This window comes from Arachis ipaensis, chromosome B2 (assembly GCF_059453495.1).
Source record: "Arachis ipaensis isolate K30076 ecotype BB chromosome B2, ASM5945349v1, whole genome shotgun sequence".
Classification (NCBI taxonomy): Eukaryota; Viridiplantae; Streptophyta; class Magnoliopsida; order Fabales; family Fabaceae; genus Arachis; species Arachis ipaensis.
Genome location: NC_142437.1, coordinates 5,752,728 through 5,758,866, shown reverse-complemented (window position 1 = coordinate 5,758,866; position 6,139 = coordinate 5,752,728). Strand labels below are relative to the sequence as shown.

The 6,139-nt window shown below is 33.0% G+C and overlaps 1 long non-coding RNA gene across 1 annotated transcript; it reads right to left on the bottom strand.

The window, feature by feature from the left end:
- Positions 1-2,186: 2,186 nt before the first annotated feature.
- LOC148572897 (uncharacterized) lies at positions 2,187-5,013 on the bottom strand. The gene is made up of 3 exons (XR_015905300.1): positions 4,850-5,013; positions 4,459-4,757; positions 2,187-2,384 (listed from the first exon to the last, which is right to left on the bottom strand). It is a non-coding gene; the product is annotated as an uncharacterized LOC148572897 (long non-coding RNA).
- Between the last annotated feature and the right edge of the window lie 1,126 nt (positions 5,014-6,139).

Genomic DNA, 6,139 nt, shown 5'->3' with positions numbered 1-6,139 from the left:
ATCATCGAATTTTTGTCATATTAATGACATTGTCTGATCTAAAATTGATTTGAATGTGTTTTTGTTCAAAGTTGACATGGCCTGTGCTTGTTTTGAAACAAGTTTATTTGTGTATCGTCATCATTAAGTAATTTCGGTTCATTTGGAATTTAATTTTCGATTTATTCTGGATGTAGTTTCGGTTCATTTCTAAATGAATTTCTGATCATTCAATTTTGTTTGTGTGCTTATTTTCGAACACAATCATTAAGTAATTTTGGTTTATTCTGGATTTAAATAAGGTGCATTTGCTATGTGCTTGTTTTGAAACGAGTTTATTTGTGTATCGTTATCATTAAGTAATTTCGGCTCGTTCGGAATTTAATTTTCGGTTCATTCTGGATGTAATTTTGGTTCATTTCTGAGTGAATTAAGGTACATTTGGTCACGTTATTTTGCACAACTAAAAACACATAATGTTGCAAAATCACCGAGGAGAGGAGGAAAAAAAGAAAAAAATGCAACAACAGTAACAGCAACAAAAGAATGACGATGAGGAGAAAACACGCGAAGAAGAAGGAACGCAAAGGAGGAGGAGGAGGAGGAACGCAAAGGAGGAGGAGGGGAGGATGACGACGATAACATAAAACTCTGCGCATATAATTACGCTCTTTTAATGAGAATAATTTTTGTTGGTATTAAGTCTACTTTTAGTTAAACTTAAATGACAATAATACTTGAATGTGTAGCAAATCTGAAAAAAAAAAAAAAGTTTCCCAATATCTTAAGAAATAATTAACTTTTCATTCATTTAACAATTTAGAGAATGGTTATAAGGAAATAAAGTCATTCTCCTCATCTTTATGAAATATATCTTTGTTACTTATTATTCACTTTGATCAATACGTGTAGAGAGTTATTTAAGATTCCTATTGAATTAAATTTTGTATCTCATCACATCAATTTACAGAAATGTTAACATATGAGATAAGAATTTGAACAAATAACATCTTTTAAACAGTATTTAATAACTAGATCTAAATATGAATGTAAAGACAGATAAACATAAAATATTGAATTTGTGTACCCTTATTTATTATCATCACTTTTCAAAAAGATATAAAATACAAAAAAAATTATGTCAAAAAAATAGTATTTTGTATACTCAACTATTTTCAACTTTAAACACATTTTCAAATCTCTTTATCTCTATATTTATGTAGTATCAATTACCAAACATAAATGAATTTTTATTATTATTTTTTTTCACGTTATTTCCTAATTCGATAAATTAAGAATTAATTCATTACAAATTTGAACTCTATTTAAAAGTCATTTATCACTAGTCAACGAATTGCTATATGCACAAAACAGAATTTGAATCCTGACACTTGTTTAAACAGACTCATAAACTAATCATTATAGCAAACTCCCTCTCTCATTATTCTTCTTTATTTTTTTCTCTTTTTTCTTATTTTTTATTTTTTTTACGTTTCTGTTGTAAAAAAAAAACAAAATAATATAATTTAAATAAAAAATATTATTATTATTATATGCATATTTTATATTTAGTTTTAAATTTTTACTGTTATCTTTTTAATTTATATTTTTCACTTGTCTTCCTTCAAATATTTATTACATATAATTTAAAAAAAATACTAATGTTGTGATTAAAAGTTAAAATCAAGATTCAATTGTTTAAAAAAAATATATTTTGAATTAATTTTATAACTATCAATATAATTTTTTTATGCTAATATCTAATTGTATTTTTATATGCATAGAGAGGAAAAAAATATTATTTTTAAATAGCAAGCATAAAATTAATTATTTTTATTTGTGCAACAGACTTAATGTAACATCCTACCACACAGAGCCTTATACTTAAGTCATAAGATAAAGGTCGCGAGGTATTACGACCTAAAAAAAATAAATAAAATTTAGTACATATAGTAGTGTGAAAAATGTTTATAACTAGGAGCCTTTGAAAAAAAATGAGTAAAACAAAATCGTTAAATAGAAAAGCGCAACACTCCGATCGATAACGTAATAAAATCGACAAAAGATAGACTAACGCGAAACCATAACTAAAAGAGTGCCAAAGATACAAATATCAAGACTCAAGATCCGGTTTACGAAGATAACCGATCCAAGCATAAAAGTGTAGATATATAAGTATAAATATAGAGTAAGAAACCAAGAGAAACCCCAAGGACAAGCTAACAAAACCTGTTTTCCAAGAACAACCTCTAAGAGGAGTCAAAATAGTATATATATACATTATTTAGTGGAGATAAAAGTATTTAAGTGAAAATATGAAACAAAAGCAAAGTCTCAAGAAAGAAGGATCTTCGCTAATCCAGAAGTCTCCAGCATGCCTCAGCGAGAAGTCTCACGTCCTGCTTCTGAAAATCACAAAATTCGCATGAGTGAGAACCAGAGGTTCTTAGTATGGTAACAGTACCTACATATCTAACATGTAATGTCTTGGGAAACCCGAAGGCAATCCTAGAACTTCCACCAAATAAATCAAAGCTTATAAATAGACTAAATCATAAATGGCAATTGACTAAAGATCTTCAGTCTAACTAATACTTCCCTTTCCAAATCCTTCAGACCTCCCAACCACCAGCAGTAATATAATATGGCAAACACAATTATATCAGACAAGGAGATATACAAATAAGAAGCAGATATGACATTTAGACAATTAGCAGGTAATATGCAGTCAATTAGGCAATTCCAAACAATTCACATAATATGCATATGATGAATGCCTGTCCTAATGGCTAATGAGTCTCATATGTCGGTTATAAAGCCAACCCGACAAGTCCTGGTAGCTAACCATTGGACTGTCCCTCTATCGTGCATCCCTAACTCGAGTTATACTCCATGATAAATCATAATTCATATCCAACACCCTCACTGGTGTATATTCACAGGGGCGAGCTCATCCGGAACTTTCACAGTGTCCGACCACACTTACAACATAGGGTCAGCAAAGTATCGAGTCTCCACCTGGAGCACATGGTGGCTAGCCACTGCTTTCTCCCAGGGAAACTCGTATCTCAGATAGTGGAAGTGCAACAATCACATTTCATTCAATTCGCATATATGCATTCATAATCAGCCATAATTCACAATGGCTCAGCCATAATCTGGTAATATCTCAGCCATCCGACTCATAATACAATCTATAACCAGCCAATTTATTAACAATCACAGCCCTTCGGCTCATGGCCTATAAAGCACTTCCACCACCATCCTTCGTATCTCATACAATCATCTTTGATCATCATTGATCGTTAATTCTCCCCTTTATTCATTCACAAGCTACCACGTCTCCTAACTTCTTCCCATTGCTAGGCTTATCATAATGATTTAAGACATAAGGGATGAGATCGGAGGTTTAGAAGTATGAAATTTGCCTTTGAAAACTCAAAAATCAACTTTGGGATGAAAATAGGGTCACGCGTGCGCGTCGCCCACGCGCACGCGTGGATGGGAGAAAAGTCAAGTGACGCCTACGCGTCAGCCACGCGTACGCGTGGGTGCATTTTGTGCCCCAGGCACAAAACCAGCACAACTCAGGCACAACTCTCTGGAATTTGGTTGGGCTCATTGAATTCGCTCATCGACGCATACGCGTGGGCCACGCGCACGCGTGGGTAGTGAAACTTTGAAAACAACGCGTGCGCTTCGGCCACGCCTACGCGTGCGCTTCGGCCACGCCTACGCGTGGGAGTGCATTCTGCCAAAAATTTTACTAAGTTAAAAAGTTGCAGAATTCACAGTTTCAAAACCCAATCTTCCGACGGGCATAACTTCTTCGTTTCAAATCATTTTTTCACCCGTTCTTCAAACAGCATAAACATCCCGGATCCAATTTCATTTCTAAATAAGTTTGGCACAAATCGGGGATCCGGAGTCCAAGTTATGCTCCGTCAAAGAATTCCCAAAAACCACATTTTCATACAAAACCACAAATTACCATTTTCAAAACAAACCAATTCCAACCCTTTTTAAAATCAACCAAACATACCAAAAATCAACCTCAAACCTTCTCAGCTCATACAATAATATTTTTATCACATCATAACCCACCAATCTATCATTTTAACCAATTTTACTCAAGTAATTTCAACTTCAAACACAATACCATATAGTACATAATTTCTTATCTCAATTTCCAACAATACCATTTCTAATCAACCATCAATACATACAACCAATATCACTTTCACCATCAATATGGCTTCACCCACAATTCAACATCAATTAATCATTAAGCATATATTAAAACATGCATATCTCTCATGCATCACCCCATCAAACATCAATATTCATTAATCACATACATAACCACATAATTTTATCTCAACCATTCAACAACATCAACTATTCAAATCCTATCTTAGGGCCTCTAGCCTAAGTTTTCACAACACATTACATTTTAGATACAGGAAACCGAGACCATACCTTAGCCGCTTTTTCGCTTACCTCAGAACACATCCAAATCAAAATTTTCACAAGCTCTCAAAGCTTCAACACTTCCAAAAACAGATTTTTAGCACATAAGAGTTTATTCCAAGCTCTCCAAAACCTCAATTAAGCTTCAATATTCACATACACACTACCCAAGCCACAATTATCAACACAAACACAATAACTCAATACCCAAACATCATAAACCAACAAATTCCATTATGGTTGAGAAACTTACTATACCCAAAGATCAAGGAGACATGGTTACTCTTCTCCTTCAAGCTAGTTGGATCCTATAACATCAAGGAGCCCAAAATCTCAACACTTTTTTTCCCAAAAATTTGAATTTAAGGCTGAGAAAAACTGGACTAAAATCGTAGCTTACCTCAAGAACAAAGTAGTGGGTTTTGTAGAGCTCGTCGCGGTGAACGCGTGGCCACAAACAGTGTGACAATCGGAGCTCTGGATCAAAAGTTATGGTGGTTTGAAGATCAAATGAGAGGTAGAACTTGGAGAGTGTTCTTCCCCTTCCATTTTCCTTTTTCAGCGTTTTGGAGGCTGAAGAGAGGAGAGTGAGTGCTGTTTTTAGGGTTTTAGATTTTGTTTGGTTGGGTCAAAGGCTCAAAATAGGTCCGGTTGGCCCGATTTGGCCCGTTCGGTTTAATCTTAGGCCGATTTCTATAAAATTGGTATTGAAATTCTCGTTTTAATCTCCTCTATCATATTAAGCCATAAAAATCACATTTTTGGCTTTCTAGAATAAATTCTCATTTATAGATTAATTAGTCGTTAATTAATCGGGTTTTACACTTAACACCTAATCAAATGTAAAAGTATATATGTTAAATTCTTTTAAAATTTTAGATAACGAATATTAAAATTAATTATCAATAAAAGTTAAACTCTTTCACATGAAAATAATAACTAAAAATTTTATTATTTGTTTTTTTTTATTTACGGAGATCCTGATCTTTTCAACTGACATAAACTTTTATCCCCTACAACTCTTTTATAATAATTTGATTTTATAATTTTTTTGTGTCATAATCTATAATATCAGAACAAAATAAGACAATATAATTTTAAAAGATTTATATTTTCATAATAGAATTACATGTAAAAATATTAGTAATTATTAAATTAATCTAAATTAGTTATAAATGGACTTTTATTTTCGTATCCCTAATTCACAAACCAACCACACAACCTAACAGGGTCCTTTATATTCCACTTCAGAGTTGAGACTTGAGACCACTCATCCACATACACTCTGGCCCACACAGTTTAATTTATATAGCACAATAAAGTCACACCATTTGCATCAGCATTCTCATAGCACCATTAGAGTCAACATAGCTCATATATATAGCTAGCTTTCCTCCTCTTTCTTGTCATCATCATCACCCATTCTCCACAAAGTATGGCATCGAAGTGACACTTTCAAAGCAAAATAACGACAACAACAACAAAGAGTGTGAACTGTGAAGCGTGTTTAGTAAATAAAAATTGCTGAGAGTATTGCAATTGGAGTATTGGACACAAGTTTTACTATGTTTGAGTTAGTTTTTTTTGGGGGGACGTGTTTGAGTTAGTTTGGGATCGGAATAATTAATTCTTTCGAATTAAACTCTAAAATGGCCTTCAGATTGGTATTGTGCACTAAGATCGTTCTTAA